Genomic DNA, 21,333 nt, shown 5'->3' with positions numbered 1-21,333 from the left:
TATATGAACTGCGTAGCGTCTGCCTATTTCAGCGTAAAAACACGTCCCAGAGGCAGCTCACAATGTTTTGAAGTGTGTGCGTGTGTGAGCGTGTATTTATAATTTTGTGGGGACCAAATGTCCCAATAAGGATAGTAAAACCTGACATTTTTGACGTTGTAGTGGGTGCCCTTGAGGAAAACAGCTTATAAATCATACTAAATGAAGTGTTTTGAACATGTAAAAATGCAGAAAGTTTTTTATGAGTGTTACGTTTAGGGGATAGAATCGAATATAAAGTTTGTACAGTATAAAAACCATTATGTCTATGGAGAGTCCTCATAAAACATGAACACCCAACGTGTGTGTGTGTGTGTGTGTGTGTGAGCGTGTATTTATCACTTTGTGGGGACCAAATGTCCCCATAAGGATAGTAAAACCCGAAATTTTTGACCTTGTGGGGACATTTTGTTGGTCCCCATGAGGAAAACAGCTTATAAATCACACTAAATTATGTTTTTTGAAAATGTAAAAATGCAGAAAGTTTTCTGTGAGGGTTAGGTTTAGGGGTAGGGTTAGGTTTAGGGGATAGAATATAAAGTTTGTACAGTATAAAAACCATTATGTCTATGGAAAGTCCCCATAAAACATGGAAACACTACTGTGTGTGTGTGTGTGTGTGTGCGCGCGCATGAGTGAGTGTGCTTGTGTGAAATGAGAGATGCTCAAAGAGGAATCACTTCCTTCAGTGATCTGCGAAGATGCCGCTGCAGAGAGTGTTCGCGCTGCCCCGACAGAAGTCCCTGCTTCACCGGCCGTCCTCAATCCATTCGTGCATTACCTTAAATTAACCAAATCAAATCAAAGTGAGTCCAAACTGTTCATTTATGACATGTTTATTAATATTATTCACAAATTCATCATTGAGGTCAAAGGTCATTCGAGCTTTCATAGTGATAGACGTTTAGAAATGTTGGACCTTATTTGATTTGCCTGCTGATTGATAGTCAGGTTCTCTTACGAGAGGTTCTCTCGTATTGCGTAAGCTAGCTTACGCTACGGGAAAGATTCATCTTTTATGAGATATTGAAGCCAAAAAATTATCCTTAATTTTTGTATCCATTGTCAACGCAGTGCGGCAGCTGCAGACCTTGAGCGGGCTAGCTAGCGAGCTCATAGGTTGCTCTGCGGCAACTGCTGCAGCCTATAGACGAGCTTGGGCGAACTCACATCCAATGAGAGGCGTCCGCGCGCTCACTGCAACAAAGCCCGCCAAAATGGGCGTGACTAGAGTGCATATAAGCGTAGTTCGTAGGCTGGAACCCTGATTTTCATCTCTTCAGCGAAGCTCTTCGCATCTCTGAACTGGAAGCCGCGTCGCCGTTCGAGGGGCATCAAGCAAGCGTGGACAGCGCTCGAAGAAGCCGGCCGTCTTCGCCACCTTCAGCCGTCCTGCGAGCTACGACATCCGGCGACGTATCCTTTTTAAAACAAGCTAGTTCTTATGAACTTCACAAAAGAGTACGAGCGTCTTTTTAAAGATGCCTCGCTCCACTTGCGCCTCATGCCGCGCCCCTTTCAGCACCGGAGACCGCCACGTCATCTGCGCTCTCTGCCTGGGACTGGGGCATGCAGAGCTCCCCCTCGCTGAAGGCGGATGCGATCTCTGCGAGGAGCTTCCGATGTCGACCCTGCGGGCTCGACTCAAAGCGCTCAGGACCGAAGCCGCCGCGCCGCCTTCCATTCAGCCGCGCAGTAAAAAGCGCCGCTCTCAAAGGCTGCCGGAACCAGTGGTAGAAGCGATTGCCTCGCCGGAGCCCCTCCCTCGAGCATCGCCTTCACCCTCCCCGCCCACTCGGGACGCGCAGTTGCCGCGAGCGGCTGCTCTGCTGCCATCTCGGATGAAGAAGCGGAGGATAAGGGCTGTTCCCCCCTGCGGGCCTCGGCCTAAGATTGTACTGAAACCTGAGCAACCGAAGTCCTCCTAGCATTGTTGAGAAAACGACGGCTCAGTCCCGCCACGGCCAGACCACCGTCAAAGCTTCGCCCCCTGTCAGTTCCCTTCTCTCAGGCTACTGCAGTGGTGGATTCAGCAGCCAACAAGCCGGTGATATTACCCGCTTGCCTGCACTCAAACGCCGTTTCCACGGCGACCCAAAATAAAGCCTTATGTGTAGAAAATGTGCCCACGATTCAGTGCTCACCCCTACACACAAGCATTACACGTCCCGTGTCCCTATCAGAGCACACTCACATAAAGCGGTTACGACCCGCTCGAGTGTTAGGGTTAATAAACGCACCCACGAATCCGTGCGCGCGCCCATTCTCTGGCCGCTCTGTCACACGACCAGCCTTATGTGTAGAAAATGTGCCCACAATCTAGTGTTCAGCTCTACACACAAGCATTACACGTTCCGTGTCCCCATCAGAGCACACTCAAAAGCGGTTACTGAACCACTCGAGTGTTAGAGTCAATAAATGCGCTCACGAATACGTGCGCGCGCCCATTCTCTGCCCGCTCTGTCACACGGCCAGCAAACACTTCTCTGTATGTAAGTCCCGTGCCCGTGGCTATGCTTGCGCATCACTTAACAGGCGTGACTCTTTCCCCATTCACCTCAATCGGGAAGTCACTCACAGAACAGCCTGTCCATGCTGTCTGCGAGCAGTCCAGCATAAGCACAGTAAGCGCGGTCACACATTCTGTTCAGCGCGCTGTGTGCGGCAATCAGAGCGATTTGGCCATTCACCCTCTAACATTACGCTTCAAAGCGTGGGAAGATATTCCAGGGATATCCGAATGGGTGTTAAGCACAATAAAACAGGGCTATTTGCTACAGTTCGATCGCCGTCCTCCTTGCTTCAGAGCGCGGCTCGAAACTACTTTGAACACGGAAGCAGCGTGCATGCTTCGTTCAGAAATAGCAAACCTTCTGTGCAAAAGGGCCATAGAGAGAGTGCCGCCTCCCTGAGCGAGTCGGGGTTTTACAGCCGTTATTTTCTTGTCACCAAGAAAGACGGCGGCCTCAGACCAATATTAGATCTCAGGGTTTTGAACAAAGCGCTTGCAAAAGACCGTTCAAAATGCTTACAACCAGCAAACTCCTCGCGCATGTGCGCCAGGGGACTGGTTTATCTCTCTCGATCTGAAAAATGCATACTTTCAGATTCAGATAAATCCCGTCACAGGCCATTCTTGAGATTCGCCTCGATGGCCAGGTTTATCAATACACCGTCCTTCCGTTCAGCCTGTCCTTAGCACCCGTACTTTCACGAAGTGCATGGACGCTGGCGCTCGCACCCCTGCGGAGTCAGGGTTTGCGAATTCTGAACTATTTGGACGATTGGCTGATTTTGGCACAATCACATACGGAGCTTCTGTCTCACAGGACAGTTCTCCTCAGTCATCTGAACAGTTTGGGCCTTGCAGTCAATTGGACCAAGATCACTACAGCCCAGTCAGGCAATTTCCTTCCTTGGAATAGAACTAGACTCAGTGGCAATGACGGCTCGCTTATCTACACAGCGCGCGCCGTGTGCAGCGACTAGCCGCGTCATTTCAGATGAACAGCCTCACACCTCTGAAGAAATTTCAGAGAGTGCTAGGCTACATGGCCTCAGCCGCAGCAGTACTTCAGCTGGGTTTACTGCACATGCGCCCGCTTCAGCATTGGCTAAACACCCGCGCGTCTCGCCGGGCTTGGGCCACAGGCCGCCAGCCCATCAAGGTGACTCAGACCTGTATTTCAGCTCTGCAGCCCTGGACAGTGGCCGAATGGTATCAGCGGGGAGTGACAATGGGAGCTGTATCTCGCCGAAAAGTCATCTCGACAGACGCGTCCAACACGGGTTGGGGCGCGGTCTGCGAGGGCTCTCCGGTTTTCGGCCTATGGTCAGTTCAGGAAAAGCTCCTTCACATAAATTGTCTGGAAATGATAGCGGTCGAGTATGCGCTCGTGCGCTTTCTCCCGGTCATTCAGGGTCACCACGTCCTGGTCCGTTCGGACAACAGATCTGTGGTATCCTACCTAAACCGTCAGGGCGGTGTCAGATCCAGGAACCTCTTCCATCTGACGAAACGCATACTGAGTTGGTCCCAGTGCCACCTGCGCTCGCTGAGGGCGACGCACGTGCCAGGCCACCTGAACAACGGCCCGGACAGACTGTCCAGAGACAATATTCCCCCAGGGGAATGGTCCCTGCACGCTCAAACAGTCCAGACGTTATGGCACCTATTCGGCAGAGCGGAGATAGACCTCTTTGCGTCCAAAGAGAACTCTCACTGCCCAATATTTTTCTCGAAAAGCGAGGACGCGCTGGCCCAGGACTGGCCCAGATGCCCGCTTTACGCCTTCTCTCCCGTCTCGCTATTGCCACAGGTAATGCAGAGGATCAGGGAAACGCGTCACTCGGTGCTCCTCATAGCCCCGCGTTGGGAGAATCAGACATGGTTCCCGGAGCTTACGCAGCTGTCACTGACAGCGCCGTGACCCATCCCAGTGAGAGCAGATTTCCTCTCTCAAGCTCGCAGCACAATTTGGCATCCCCACCAGGAGCGCTGGGCGCTGCATGCGTGGGTGATCAACGACTACCCGTCGCTCTGCCAGAAGGAGTAATAAACACCATCATACACGCTAGAGCCCCTTCCACGAGAAGACTCTATGCGTCAAAATGGTCTGTGTTCTCAAAATGGTGCACCGACCGAGACCTGGACCCGCGGACATGTGGGGTGTCGTCGCTGCTCGTATTTCTACAAGAGCTGCTGGATAAGGGCAGATCCCCATCCACGCTCAAAGTGTATGTGGCGGCCGTTGCGGCGTTCGCTGAACCCCTGCACGGCCAGTCATGGGGTAAAAACGAGCTGGTCATCCGCTTCCTCAGGGGAGCTAGAAGGATGAACCCCCGCGCCCCCATCGGTTCCTATCTGGGATCTTTCTATAGTTCTCGAAACTATGAAAGCCCCCCCTTTCGAACCACTTCAATCCGTGGATTTGAAATACCTTTCACTCAAAACCGTTTTTCTGACTGCCCTGTCATCAGTCAAACGTGTGGGAGACCTTCACGCGCTGTCTGTCAGCGCTGCGTGTCTTGAGTTTGGACCAAGTGACTCCAAGGTCATTTTAAAGCCTAGACACGGCTATGTTCCCAAGGTGATCGGTACTCCTTTCAGAGCACAGGTCATTTCCCTATCGGCGCTGCCAGCACCCGTTAGCGAACGCAACGCCAATCTCCTTTGCCCGGTCAGAGCACTGAGATTGTATACTGCGCACTCCGCCGCTTTCAGACGCTCTGAGCAGCTTTTCGTTTCGTTCGGAGGGCGCACCAAAGGTCTCGCCGCCTCGAAACAGACACTATCTAGATGGATAGTGGACGCTATTGCTGCTGCATACGCGTCAAAAGACCTGCCATGCCCGTTGGGCATTAGGGCTCACTCCACTAGAGGCATGGCATCCTCGTGGGCATGGTCCAGCGGGATTTCCATTCACGACATATGTGTGGCAGCGGGATGGACTTCCCCTCCACCTTTGTCAGATTTTACAATATGGAAGTGCCCGCTCTGCAGGCAAAACTACTAGCGGTTTAATACGCTACAGCTCCCCTGGTGAGCTGCACTGATGGGACACATTCCACACAGACCGGCACCGCCGCTCTGTCGTTCCCTTCCCACTATGTGCTTATGTATTACACAATCAATGACCTGCATTCTTGCCGGCCAAATATTATTTCCCCACTCATAAGGGCTCCCACGGGTCCCCCCTTAATTCCCTGGGGCTCATACAGTGGATGCTTGGCGCGAACGGCGTTGACAATGGGTTCCCGTAGCGTAAGCTAGCTTACGCAATACGAGAGAACCTCTCGTAAGAGAACGTATCGGTTACCTAACGTAACCTCGGTTCTCTCTAGATGAGGGAACGAGTATTGCGTAGCCGGCCGTGCTTCGCGCCACGAGCGACTTTTCGCTTCAGTCAATGAAAACCAGGGTTCCAGCCTACGAACTACGCTTATATGCACTCTAGTCACGCCCATTTTGGCGGGCTTTGTTGCAGTGAGCGCGCGGATGCCTCTCATTGGATGCGAGTTTGCCCAAGCTCGTCTATAGGCTGCAGCAGTTGCCGCAGAGCAACCTATGAGCTCGCTAGCTAGCCCGCTCAAGGTCTGCAGCTGCCGCACTGCGTTGACAATGGATACAAAAATTAAGGATAATTTTTTGGCTTCAATATCTCATAAAAGATGAATCTTTCCCGTAGCGTAAGCTAGCTTACGCAATACTCGTTCCCTCATCTAGAGAGAACCGAGGTTACGTTAGGTAACCGATACGTTTGTTTCTTTATCTGCTTAATATAATCTGTAGCCTATAATATATGAGAGCCCTAACTCTCTTTTCTCTATGTTAATAGAGATGAGCCCTTGGACTTTCAACAGGTTGATGCATTAGACAGATTACTTTTTAAATTAGTTACTTCAGCATGTTTAGGTTTAGTTATAATTTGGTTTTGGGTAATTATTATTTTTTACCCTCAAACTTATTCTTAGTCTTACTGTGAAAAGGTCTGTATGGAAATATGTCAGGGAGGTTAATTGCTGCTCCCTTGCAACACTTTTGACTTGAATACACATAGGCCTACAAATACAACTTTGTAATTTGTGTGTGGAATTATTGCTAATTGACACTTATTGTGTGGGTTTGTCTGTTTATCCTCCTCCTGTCTCTGTGTAGGCCTATAGTGTTTTCTTCTGGGAATCATCCCTGCCTCTCCGACATTTTCTTGATTTCCGTCCTCTCAGTCATGTGGCAAGTTGCTGCCACGATAACATTCAGACAGCCTCTGAAAGGGGCTGCGGAGCCCATGACTGCCTGGAGAAGGTAAATACAGATCTTTGTGCATGCAGATGTCACACACACACACACACACATAAACAAACAGGTTTGTTTCACAATGTGAGTGAAGACATACTTCCATTGATTTCACAGCAGAATAATTATATTTTGTATTCCCTAAACCTAACCCTTAGAGAAACCTTGTAACATCAGTAGATTTAAAGCTAAACAAGATTTGGCCAATTTAAGAGTCTTTTTACTGGTGAAGACCACCTAAAATGTCCTCACTAGTAGCTTTTCAACAGGTTTCTCTTATTCTCTATATTATTGCGGACATGTTGGTGCAGCGATCCTTATGAGGACTCTCCATAGACATAATGATTTTTATACTGTATGAACTATAGATTCAATCCCCTAAACCTAACACAACCCCTAAACCAAACCCTCACAAAAAAACGTTCTCCATTTTTACATTAAAAAAATATATAATTTAGTATGTTTTTAAGTGATTTGAATTATGGGACACTAGAAATGTCCTCATAAACCACATTTATAGCATAATTCCCTTGTAATTACCAGTCTGTAACATACAAAAGTCCTCATAAACCCACACACACTCACACATGCACATTCACACACTGGTTTCTCCTCATGGCTTCCATGTTTGCCAGAATCAGATTTGGGCTTGGGTACGTGGGTTACCTACAAGCCATAACCAGCATATACAGTACCTCTGCATGGACACTTTGATCACCTGTCTGTAGGTTGACTTGCCATTTCTGGCCATGTAGGTATTTCTCTGTTCTTCCTTTTCAGTGGTGGATTAACATTATTAACACATATACTGTATATTTACAAGGCCTAGATTATAGCACAAGATTGAAATGCACCTTTCCAAATTATATTGTATTTCAACAGTAATAAAAAAAAAAAATAGGTACTTATGCTCTTGGCCAAAAACTAAAACAGCTCTAGCACTTCACCTTAAACCTTACAACTTTGACCTTATAGATAGCACATACATTTACCATTTTCTGGCTTTTTTCTTAGTTCCTTATTTGTATCTTTTGCTAAATGCTAAATTACAATTAGGTAAATTGCTGTCGGAGTGGGCTGGTTTACTGTCTCCTTGAAGTGTTCAATCCAATGTGCATTTTGATATTCTTTGCTGAGCAGGATCTTCCCAGTCTTGTCTGTAATAGGAGCATTGGTGTTGCTCCTTGCTCATGTCAGATCGCAGAAAATGTGGTAGAGAGCCTTGCTGTCATTGCAATTCGCTGCCTCCTGCGCTTCATCTCCTTTGTGCTCTAGCCATTCCTTTTTTTCCATCCGCAAACTTAGTTTTACCTTCCTATCCAGTTCCTTGTACTTGGTTATGGCCTCTACCTTTCCCTCTCCCAACTTGGGCCGGTCTCGTAAGGCACTTGGCAAACTTACTTTTATCAATCAGGATCCATGTTTGATCTTGAATCCATTGTTCTTTCTGCATCCTTCATTGACGCCCAATCACTATCTCTGCACTTTTCATAACCATTTGTTTGAAAGTTATCCAATGGCCTTCAAAGTAAATTGCATCATGAAGTTGTTGGAAACAATTTCTCAATTCCAGTTGGAACTGCTTAGCGATGGCATGGTCCTTTAACTTCTCGAAGGTATAGGTATGTGTGTGCTGTCGTTTTTGTTTTTTCTTTAATTGAAACCTGAACGTGGATCTCAGGAGATGGTGATCAGACACAATATCCACCCCACAGTACATCTTAACGTACAGAAGAGCGGAGCGTCACCTTCCACTGATGCAGATATAATTCATTTAATTGTTTGTCTCCCAGGTCTTCTTTTGGATGGTCTTATATGCGAAGTAGGCATTTCCAACATGCAGGTTGTTCATGCTGCAGAAAAGTAGCAGACAGTCTCTGTTGTCATTCGTTTGTCTGGCTGAGCCTTGGGTGCTAATTACATGTTCCAGCCCATGCTGATCTTTGCTTGATTGCACATTGAATTTGCCAATGAGCATCTTGACATCGTAACTGGGAATGACATTTATGGTGTCTTGCAGCAAGTTGTAGAATGCATATTTCTTCTTTTCATCCACATCTTTGGTAGGTGCGTATATTTGGATGATGGATATCTTTATGTACCTGGACTTGATGATTCGATCATTCACTGGTCGCTACCCCAAAAGGGCACAGGATGCTTCTTTGCTCTGTATCAAGCCAATGCCTTTGATGGTGCTTTGATGGTAAACCTACCACTCCCTGTCCATTGCATTTTGCTGAAGCCCTGGATATTGAGCACGTAATTGTTGAATTCACGTAGAAGCTGCATCAGTTTTCCACATTGATACAATGTCCGTACATTCCAGGTGCTGATTCTGGTGACAGTCGTTATGCTGAGAATACTGGATCGCATCAACCATTGGACAGCCATTGGGGTTTCCTCCAGTATCGTCATAGTCGAGAACCAGAATTCCCTTTCTAAAATAGATCTCATAGATTTGCACTTGTTGTTTCATTAGCGGTTTAACGGTACCGGGCTGGGTTGCTGGCCTGAAACCCAACCCTTCTTCTTTCTCAGACAGGCTTGGGACCATCCAAATTATGAAGTTGGGCACATACACATTTCATCAATCAGGTTCATATCAGATCATTAAGTGAAATATTGTGAGATACCACATTCCACACAAAGAAACAAATCTGAAGCTGAGGTGGCTTCTCTTACTTATTTGCCCAATGGCAGAACAGGATGACAAACAGAGACCTGATTTGTTCCATTTAGTGGTCGTCGCTGCTACTGAGTGTGGAATTTCCTAGCAAACAATTAAAATTAAACTGGAAATTTTCTGGCCCTTGTTACAAAAGAAAATACCCATTATTGTTGACAGTTTTGTATATGTTATTATTACTTCTTAATATTGTCACTGAAGAATGTTGTTGCTCATTATATGTTCCTCAGGGTTTTTGCGCTGTGTGCATCCAGTGCTTGTTCCACGCAAAGATCCAGATTCTCGTAGAAACACCATCCTTGAGATTGAGAGGAGATCACAGTCAGGAGGCCACTGGCCACAGGTGAGTGCCTCCATTTACTTTAGGTTCTGCTCAGAATCTTAAAGCCCCAATACCTGTAACACCACAACCTTTGATGCTTAATTTCGCACAAAGGATTGCCCTGATTCACACCAGTATTTACAATTCTATTTTTATTTGTGAGTTGAATAATGGTTAAAATTGCTATGATAAAATTGTTCAAAAAGGTTCAAAGTTCGAGCTCTGAGAGTGAAACTCACAATGTGTCAACAAAGTTAGTTCCAACTTTTGAAAAACTTGTGTTGCAAAGTTGTGGTTTATTTCCTTTTACTAACTGTAAAAATGCACATATTATTAAGTTTTTGTGAAACAAAATGTGATCTCTATTTTTAAAAGTACATTAGTTATTAGTTAATATCTTTGTGTTTGCATGAAAATTAAGCCACCATGATGGCTACCACTGAAAACATTGCTGGTGCTCTTTTTCCTGAAGGAACATGTAATAACAGATCCTGTCTCATTACTTTCAAACAAGGTTAGCAGGCTGTGTTTTTATTTGCATGTTTATATTGTTGTTGTTTGGTAGAATATTAATTATGATATTGGAGAACATTCTTTATAAAAGGCAGTTAATTATTTACACTCTAATTGAGATGTAAATTTAATATATTGTAGCAAAAGTCCATAATTCCGTCCATAATTAATGAAGGAAGTGCATGAACTATACCATATGAAAATCATGTTAGCTTTCATCAGTTGCATTTACATTAATGCGATGCAAATGTAAACACAAACACACACACACACACACACACACACACATACAGTACAGTAAGAGAAGGGAAAGAGAATCTTTCATGTAATTAGTTGTCGTTTGCAGTTGTTTACTGAAGAAACTAGAATGAGGCTTGCTGGGGTCAGCAAAACCACTAGCACATGAAAGAGAGAGAGAGAGAGAGAGAGAGAGAGAGAGAGAGAGAGAGAGAGAGAGAGAGAGAGAAATGTGCTTCTTACTGGAGATCTGAATGGACGAACAGGAATTGAACATGACATCACTGACCCACATAGCAACAGTCATGTGTTTGGTCAGTCTCCCCTGTTGACCACACCAATCATCCCCAACCTGAACAGCCTTGACTCTGCAGTAAATCAAAGTGGCAGGGAGACTCTGTCTTTGTATACGAGGACTGTATATAGTTAATGGTAGGCTCAGAGGGGACTCTTTAGGCAGATTCACATACTCGTCAGCTCTTGGTTCTAGTGTAGTAGACTATGCAATCACTGACATGGACCCCTCCACTATCAGTGCATTCACTGTCAGACAGCAATTGCACCTTTCAGACCACAACCAAATAAATGTGTTCTTCAAATTATCAGGTCAAATTAGTGACACAAAATGGGAACCCAGTAAACTGAATAAAGTACATCCTACTTACAGATGGGCCCCAGACAGTGGAGACAAATTCATCATGGCCTTGAACTCACATGATCTGATAAATGACATATCGATATATGACCAAAACCAATATGTCCCAACTAGAGATGGTGTAAACAAGGCCACTGAGGAAATTAATATGATATTTCATAAGGCAGCTATTAAAGCTGGCCTTATTAAACAAAAACGGAGGCCTGTTAAAAGGCAAAATGCTGAAAAATGGTTTGATGAAGAATGCAAACCATCAGAAAAGATCTCAGAAAAATAGCAAATGAAAAACATCGCCAACCAAACAACCCCGCATTACGCATTAGTTACAATAACATTTTAAATAAATATAAACAAACAATTATAAACAAAAAACAAAATGATACCCACGAGAAACTTGAAGATATGAGGATGCCCTTAATCAAAATCAATTCTGGGATATGTGGAACAACTTCAACAGAAAGGAACCACAAGCATTACCCATCCAAAATGGTGATGTCTGGAGAGCCCATTTTAAAAGTCTATTCAAAGACATACCAATAAATGAAATGAATCCAGATCAAAGCATTATAAAAGATAAACTCCAAAAATTTGAAGAAACAATTAAAAACAACCAAAACCCCCTTGATTTCCTATTTACTTGGGAAGAATTTACCACCCATATAAATTCTCTCTGGCCAAAGAAAGCTTGTGGTCCAGACAGCATCCGAAATGAAATGCTCAAATGCAGCACCCCACAGATGCAGAAGTTGTTCAACATTGTAATCCAGTCAGGATGTTTTCCTGACATCTGGTGCAAAGGACTCATTTCCCCCATTTATAAGAGCGGGGACAAATTAGACCCTAAAAACTATCGTGGCATCTGTGTCAGCAGTTGTCTAGGTAAGCTATTCGGCAGTATTCTTAACAAAAGAATACTTAATTTCCTTCACTCTATCTTATGTAAAAATCAAATTGGCTTCCTTCCAAAACATCGCACCACCGACCATGTACTGTATATACCCTACAAATTTTAATTAACAAACATGTACACCAAACAAAAAATGGTAAAATATTTGCTTGTTTTATTGATTTCAAGAAAGCTTTCGATTCTATTTGGCATGAAGGGCTATACTATAGACTTCCGCATTGTGGTATAGGTGGCAAAATATATGATCTGATTAAATCAATATATTCGAAAAACATGTGTGCTGTTAAAATTGGAGACAAACAAACTGAATTCTTCATCCAGAGAAGAGGTATCCGTCAGGGTTGCAATTTAAGTTCAACTTTATTTAATGTATATATAAATTAACTTGCTGTTCAATTGGATCAATGTGCTTCTCATCCTTTCCCCCTCCTAGATAGAGAGGTGAAGTATCTGCTTTATGCTGACGACCTTGTTCTACTGTCTCCTACTGAACAATGACTACAGCTGCAGCTGGACATAGTCCAAAAATACTGTCAAGAATGGGCCCTAGCAGTAAACATGAAGAAAACTAATGTCATGATTTTTCAGAAACGGCCCAAGTGTCAAGAAAACAAATACAAGTTTACTATAAATAATCATATAATTGAACACAGCATGAGTTATACCTACATTGGTATAACAATAACAGCATATGGGAGTTTCAACATGGCAGTGAATGCACTCAAAGAAAAAGCTTGAAGAGCCCTAAACGCAATTAAGAGAACATTTTATAATCTCCAAATTCCAATTAAAATCTGGCTGAAAATATTTGATAGTGTCATCCAGCCTATTGCGCTGTATGGTAGTGAAGTATGGGGTCCACTCAGTCATCACAGCTATACACGCTGGGACAAACACCCAACATAATCTTTACATGCAGAATTCTGCAGATACATCTTACATGTTCACAGAAATACACCAACAAATGCATGTAGAACAGAATTAGGCAGATACCCACTGATAATTAGCATTCAAAAGAGAGCACTTAAATTCTTCATTCACCTTAAATCCAGCCCCCGAGACACCCTTCAATCCAAAGCCCTCCAAATCCAAGAGCTGAGCCCAGAAAAGAGTCCTCTACATCAGTTGGTGCTGAGACTAATCGTCCCCCCTCAAATACACTTTGACCAGTCTCACATCAATACTGTTTTCCATACACCAATCAGAATAAACCAAATTATATCGCAATGTAAAGAAACCTATTTGGAACATTGGAAAGAAGAAACTAAAAGCCAAAGTCGTTATGTTATCTGGCCCTAAACAGAGAGTATGAGTTGGCAAAATATCTCTTTACTGTCAGAGATAAAACAGAGACAGGCCCTAACCAAGTACAGGCTCAGTGACCACACATTGGCAATTGAAACAGGAAGACACAAAACATCATGGCAACCAAAAGAAAACAGAATATGTGGTCACTGTTGGACAGGTGAGGTCGAGACAGAAATGCACTTCCTCCTAAAATGTGAAACATTCAGAGAAATAAAGAATGTTTACTTAAACAAGTTTAACTCTGAAACTTCAGAATTTAAAGACCTAAATGACCTCTCAAAATTACAAATATTCCTAGGAGAAGGAGACAGGGCACATCTTGCTGCTCAATATGTATCAGCATGCCACAACCTGAGGGACAGTGAAAGATCTGGACAAACACACACACACACACACACACACACACACACAATGTGATGTGGTCAAATAAATAATAAGAATAAGAATAATTTATATATTGCTGTTATTTATATATTACTAATAATTATATTATATATTGTCTAAGTTATTGGACAAAATGTATTTTGCTTTTATTCTATTTTAGTTATTCTATATGATGCTTTGGCAACATTGTTTTTGAAACTTTCATGCCAATAAAGCCCATTGAATTGAATTGAATTTAATTGAATTGAGAGAGAGAGAGAGAGAGAGAGAGAGAGAGAGAGAGAGAGAGAGTTTTGTCTATGAATAAATATTATTCTCACCATCAAAAAACTTTTTTCTCTTTGTGTCTGTATAGTATAGTTTGGTTATTCATTAGGTTGGTGTGATATTCATTGTTGTGATATGTGTGACATATTGATTATTTCTACATGTGGGTCATATCATGAGGACAGTTCATGACCTGATATGTAGGGCATGGTGTGATAGAGTGTCATTCTGAAGCATATACGGCTCCAAAAAGAAAGCAGATCTTTTTAGCCGGTTTCCTATATTTAAAATAGAGGACAGTCACTATATGTATTGCACTGTTGTACTGACCTGTTTCTTTAGGAGGTGTGAAGAACAAAGTTAAAAGAACAAAAGGAAAAAAGGGATGAATGAAAGGTGCTTATGTGTTACTCTCTTTGACCCCACAGGTGCCTTTGTCCCAGGGGTCCCAGTACAGCCTGTTGTTATCAGATACCCAAATAAGCTGGTCGGTATTCATCAGAAATTCAGCAGAAACCTCATATAATTGTGATAATACCTCAGTTTCTGGTGGCAAACAGAATGTAATAATACACCAAAATACAATATAACTAAAAGCTTTTTGAAAACATGTTAAATAAATAATAATTAGAAATCTATAATAAATCAGAGACAAGAGCATAAAGTTGGAAACTAATACATGGGACCACCTGCCAAACATAAATATTGCAATATTTATATCAGCTCTAAAAAGCTTCTGTCTTTCTAATACTTACAGGACACAGTCATGTGGACATGGCAGGGCCCAAAATCATGAGTAATGTGAAAAATAAACAAATCATAAAATCATTTGTACAGATGACATTGTGCTCTTTATAGGTTTGAGCACCACAATTAGACCTTTCCAGTCACTAAAAAGTTATTAAGAAGTCATCATATTTCGAATTACGAGCCAAGCCTGGGTGTAAGGTTGTAAGAAACACACGTTGCTATTTTTCAGGTGGGGTAAAATGTTTAGCTGTTCTGGGTAAAAAGCATGCTGACTCCATGAACAGCCTGCCTGTTGTGGGAAGTGAGCATCTCAGGGATGTTTTAAAGAGTTTACTGACATTTTAACTAAGGAAAAAGGGGGCTAAATGTATTAAGTAGAACAAAGAAAGTTAAACAGCCTGCTGTCTGACTAAATTATCTTTTTTAGGATCTTTATTTTCTCTGTATGTAAAAACCATATCTTGTACTGTTGTTCGCATTCTTGAATAAGATACCCTCTGACTACGTTGTAAATACAGTTGCACTGTCATGCATATAAAGAGGGCAATGCTTCCTGAGATTGCTGTTGCTATGGAACCTCACCTCTAGTTCCTGTTTTAGGGCCAGGCTACTGCTGCTTACACTCTGTCAGCTTTACACAACAGTAGAGATTGAGGTCTGTGAGAAACATTTGTGCTTTTTTTCTGGCAGTGTTCTTTTCTTACAAAAGTTTTCTGTAGAAGCATTTGTAAAGGGCATCAAGATTATCGTAGCTCTGCACAGCTTCATGGTGTTCACAAATGTAAACTACACTTAAAACTAATCACATACAGCTTCAAACAAGCTAAACTTAACATACAGTCCAGCTGCCTCCATTTACTTTGTGGTTGTAATGAGTGCGCATTTGATTTTCTCTGTGTTTTAATTTCTACCCCCTTGGACTCCTACAGAGATCAAGAAAAAGATTCCTACCAAGTTTGTTCATTCAGTGAGAGCTGTCATGGCAGCTCTCACACATTGAGTAAGCACACCATTTTTCTCCTTTCTTTTGTATATGGTATATCTACACATGGCCATCTACAGTGTGATTACAATTAATCATGTTTATAAATGGTTCACAAGTGTGTGTGTGTTTGTGTGTGTTGACGTTGTCTCACCCTCGGTGCTCCTCCAGAAACAACAAAAAGCCACTACGGATGGCCACGTGGAATGTTCGAACACTCACAGCGGAGGAGAGGCTGCTACTCCTCTGTCGGGAGCTGGACCGGTACCACCTGGATCTTTGTGGTGTTCAGGAGGTCCGGTGGACCGGCTCTGGCTCTTGCCACTATGAGGGGTGGACTGTCCTCTACTCGGGGCAGGCGACTGCCAAACAACAGGGAGTGACTCTTCTTCTGAACAAAAGAATGAAGGCAGCGTGGGAGCGTGGCGGTGAGGTGTGGGAAGCTGTGAGCCCCAGGTTACTTTGGGTTCGCCTTCCCATCAACCAGAGGCGAGGAGTGGTGGTCGTGGTTATTTATGCCCCCACCGAAAACGAACATCCATGGAGGGATGCGGGAAAGACCGTTGAGTCAGATGCCTTCTATGACCTCCTGTCACAGGTGTTGGCTAAAGTGGCCCCTCGGGATAGAATCATCATGTTGGGGGATTTCAATGCCCGAGTTGGTCATGATGCTAGCACCTGGTCAGGAGTGATTGGAAGACATTGGCCTGATCAGCTCAATAATAACGGCAGGAGGCTGCTAGATTTTTGTGCAGCCCATGGGCTTGTAATTACCAACACACTGTTCCAGCATCAGCGCATCCACACAACATCATGGATGCATGCTGAATAAGGACCTTTCAGTGGGTTACTCACAACAGAACAGTTGGAGCACTTGTAAAATCAGTTCTTTAGTGTTTAACTGCAGACACTGCGGGGTCCTTAATTTATGTTAGCTTGCATAACCCACGTTATGAAAATGGACAAGATGTGGTTATACTTGATGATAAGACTTGAAGACTTTTTTTGGTTAAATGCACTGAGCAAGCAAAACAAACTAGCAAATATTTCAGTCTTCTTGCTTTTTAATTGTAGTAAAAGTATAAAAATCTTACAGAGCATTCCACAGAAATTTGACAGATTTATTGAGCATCACACTGTCACCCAGGAGCTTTGTCTACACCTGAAAGTATCATGTTATAACTATTGATTCGGTGCTTTGTGCATGTGAATGCCTTGGCTTGGAAAGTAGCTGCTTGTAATAAAACTTTGCTTGGCGAACACATCTGTCAAGAACACTTTCTAGTAATGACTAGTTTTTTATGTTGTTTGTCTAATCTATTTGTTGTCAAGGTAAATCATGTTTTTTGTCCGAAATTTGGAGACAGTATTATACCAGACTTTGTGAAGTATAAGTGATTTCAGTTTACCAGCTTCATACAGTATACTGGATTGGGGTTGCAACCTACTTAATTGCTTCTGTTTAGTAAATAAATACACTTGATCTTTCTTTTTCTCTTAGATGAATTCCATTCCTTCACTCTCACACACCCTGAGTATGCCAAACTTTTCACCACCTACATTGAGCTACAGCGATACCAGGCTCTTCAGGGAGAGGAGCCTGACTGTAACACTGCTTTGTCTGAGTGCTGTACTGCTTTTCATGACGATCGTCAAGAGGACAGTCAGAACTCTGATGAAAAAGATGACTGACACATCCAAAATATGGAGCAGAAGATGATGCAGCATGTAGCCATAAGTTTGAAATTCTGTCTTGCCATTTGAGGAGGTACCTTAGGTCTTTGTGGAAGATTTTTTTTACTTGTACACAATCATACTCCCTTTCACAGTAGAGCAAACTTGGTTTTCTGTGTACCCCACTAAGTTTTTTAAACTGTTTGATGTTTTATTTAAAGGGCTTCAGATCTGTGTTTACAGATGTTTGCAAATGTCATTATATGAAGACTAATGAGTTCATAATTATTAGTTGGGCACCTGTAATAGCCAAAGGGATATTTTAATCTGGTAATTTGAATATAAACTCAGCAAAAACTAAATGTTCTCTCACTTTCAACTGCTTTTATTTTCAGAAACGTAACGTGTAAATATTTGTGTGAACATAATGGGGGGGGGGGGGGTCTGCATTGCATCTCCTCCTCATGGACTGCACCAGATTTGCCAGTTCTTGCTGTGAGATGTTACCCCACTCTTCAACCAAGGCACTTGCAAGTTCCCGGACATTTCTGGGGGACATTTTGAGATCCGGGCTGGTCACTTCGCTGGTCATGGCAGAACACTGACATTCCTGTCTTGCAGGAAATCATGAACAGAATGAGCAGCATGGTTGGTGGCATTGTCATGCTGGAGGGTCATGTCAGGATGAGCCTGCAGGAAGGATACCACATGAGGGAGGAGGATTTCTTCCCTGTATCACACAGCGTTGAGATTGTCTGCAATGACAACATGCTCAGTATGATGATGTTGTGATACACCGCGCCAGACCATGACGGACCCTCCACCTCCAAATTGATCTTGCTCCGGAGTACAGGCCTTGGTGTAACGTTCATTCTTTTGAAGATAAACGTGAGTCCGACCATCATCCCTGGTGAGAAAAAACCACGACTCGTCAGTGAAGAGCACTTTTTGCCAGTCCTGTCCGGTCCAGCGAAGGTGGGCTTGTGCCCATAGGTGTTGCCTGTGATGTCTGGTAAGGACCTGCCTTACAACAGGCCAACAAGCCCTCAGTCCAGCCTCTCTCAGCCTATTGTGGACAGTCTGAGCCACTGATGGAGGGATTGTACATTCCTGGTGTAACTCATGCAGTTGTTGTTGCCATCCTGTACCTGTCCTGCAGGTGTGATATTCAGATGTACCGATCCTGTGCAGGTGTTGTTACACGTGGTCTGCCACTGTGAGGACGATCAGCTGTCCTTCCTTGTCTTCCTGTAGCGCTGTCTTAGGTGTCTCACTGTACGGACATTGCAATTTATTGCCCTGGCCGCAATTGCAGTCCTCATGCCTTCATGCAGCATGCCTAAGGCATGTTCATGCATATGAGCAGGGACCCTGGACATTTTTCTATTTTATTGACTTTATTGCCTACCGTCTATAAGCTGTTTGTGTCTTAACGACCATTCCACAGTTGCATGTTCATTAATTGTTTATGGTTCATTGAACAAGCATGGAAAACATTGTTTAAACCCTTTACAATAAAGATCTTTAAAGTTATTTGGATTTTCACAAAATCAGTGTCCTGAAAAAGCGACATTTTCTTTGTTTGTTTGTTTCTTTCTTTCTTTCTATCTATCTTTCTTTCTTTCTTGTCTCTCTTTGCGCAGAGACTTTTGTGTAGAAAGTTTGTTGTACTCAAAGGTTTTTTGCTTTGCATCTTTTTTTTTATTTGCATTCCCATTGAAGAGAGATATTGCTGAGTTAGTGTTCTGTCCCTGCTGCTTGTACCGACTAATACTCTGTTGCATCCACAGAAAATAGGCCAGTTTGTGAGCAAACAGGCAACACAACACGCCCACAACAGCATGCACCAGGGGGGATTGGTTCCAAATTATCCCTCTGCAGTGGTATTTATTTAGCAATGCAGGTTGCAATTATGATTTTTGTTAACATAGCAAAGTTAGCTTATTTTGAAATTATAATTTTTTTTTACATTTTAATTAGTATTTGTTGTGCCTTTTATGTTTGAGTGCATGAACACTTGTTAGGAGCGTGTTTACACTCTTGAGAATTATCAGTGGATATGGTGGGGAAAAACTGCTGAAGCAGTCTTCCTGTTAACAATACTCTAATATTCAATCTCCAGTAGGTGGCAGCAGCTCCCAGTATATATGCTACTGGCTGTCTGGAGTCTGAATAAACAACTCCGCTCATTTCCAGAAAAGGAGATGTCCGAAAATCAGTCTGTAATGACTCGGCACATACTGTACATTTACAGCTGTACTCTTTCCCTTATGTAAATTGTTGTGCGGCCATGAGCTTCTGCATAATAAAATTCGAATTCAGCAAAATTAGATGTCAGACTCCCTTTGTAACTTTGCTAAGGTCGCTCAAGTACACAGAAATAATTTTCTTAATCAGTATTTCTGTTTTGTAATCCAGTAAAAAGGACAAGAAAAATGGCATGAGATAGGCCTATAAAGACGGATTTTCACAAACAAAATTTAGAGGTTTATGCTAAAAAACTAGAAAAAAAAAACTGTTTAACAATGGGGTGAGAAAAATACAATTGTTTTCCATCTTTCTAACCATTTTGGTTGGTTGGATGGATGGACGGACGGACGGACGGACGGACGGACGGACAGACAGACAGACAGATAGACAGATAGACAGATAGATAGATAGATAGATAGATAGATAGATAGATAGATAGATAGATAGATAGATAGATAGATAGATGAGAAACATTAAAAACTAATGAGAAACAAGTTAATCATTAAGTGTTTTGTACATTTTATTGTGCAGAGTTGCGATATATTAAAAAAAAAGTTGGACGTCCTGTGCAGCACCAAAGAAAGAGTATGTAATGAGTGACTTGCTGAGTGCTTTTGCTAATATAATATCATTAGAGGGCAGGTCAGGGACGAGGATAATGATGATATCCTATGAGATGCTAATGTTCTCTCCCTCGTCAGATACAGCAGGATGAAGAATGGGATTGCGCTCACTTCATTAAAGTCCTGCTGCTCCCCACGCTTTGATAACCAGCTGTGATTTCCACCGTCAATTTGTTTTAACCTTTTCAAACGTAAGGGGGGCATTTCATTTTAATCACAATTGATGAGACTGCATGGAATCAATTAAGTCACATAGTCGTTTCTGTTTCTTTCCGTTCCCTTCCTTTCTCTATCTGTTGCTGTCTCTCTTTCTCTCTAAAGCCTTTCTCCCTTTTTTCGCTCACAGTATTGCTGCATTCATTTCTATTTCAGCCTGAGGTGAGTCTGTCTAGTCAAATTGTGGACAATCAGCCCAAGTAATCGGGTTTTATTTGCGCAACACCAAACAAGCATTAGCCGGTAGGGGTTTGGCTGGGCAGTCTGTGCTGGAACAGATGAGGGGGCTGATCAGGGGCTCGCCTGAAAAGGTCAGTGCCGACAGGCTATACGCAGCTAATTGACGGCTTGCAAAATAGCTGCAAATCATAGACCCTTCACTCCCAATGCAAGCGTAGACGATGTAGGCCTATAAAGTAAATGCTTTTCCCTTGATTCATCTAAAACATATTACATTCTCTCTTCTCTCACTTTTATATTTTCAAAATGTTAGAACATGGCTTTAAATCGTTGCGTTTGATACTTTTAATTCGTCTCTCTCTCTGCGTTTTTCATTTCCTTATGCTAGCAGGGTAATCATGGACACAGACCAGAAGGTCCTGACCTTGGTGAGAAGCATCTTAAGTCCTCTCAGAAAGAGTGCATAAACCATGCATTATCCATCCTCCAACCACTGGATGAAACTATGCTGATGTACTCAAATCTGTCCTCAGACAGGTCAAGC

The sequence above is a fragment of the Xyrauchen texanus genome, chromosome 1 (genome assembly GCF_025860055.1).
Source record: "Xyrauchen texanus isolate HMW12.3.18 chromosome 1, RBS_HiC_50CHRs, whole genome shotgun sequence".
Classification (NCBI taxonomy): domain Eukaryota; kingdom Metazoa; phylum Chordata; class Actinopteri; order Cypriniformes; family Catostomidae; genus Xyrauchen; species Xyrauchen texanus.
This window is presented reverse-complemented; position numbering follows the sequence as displayed.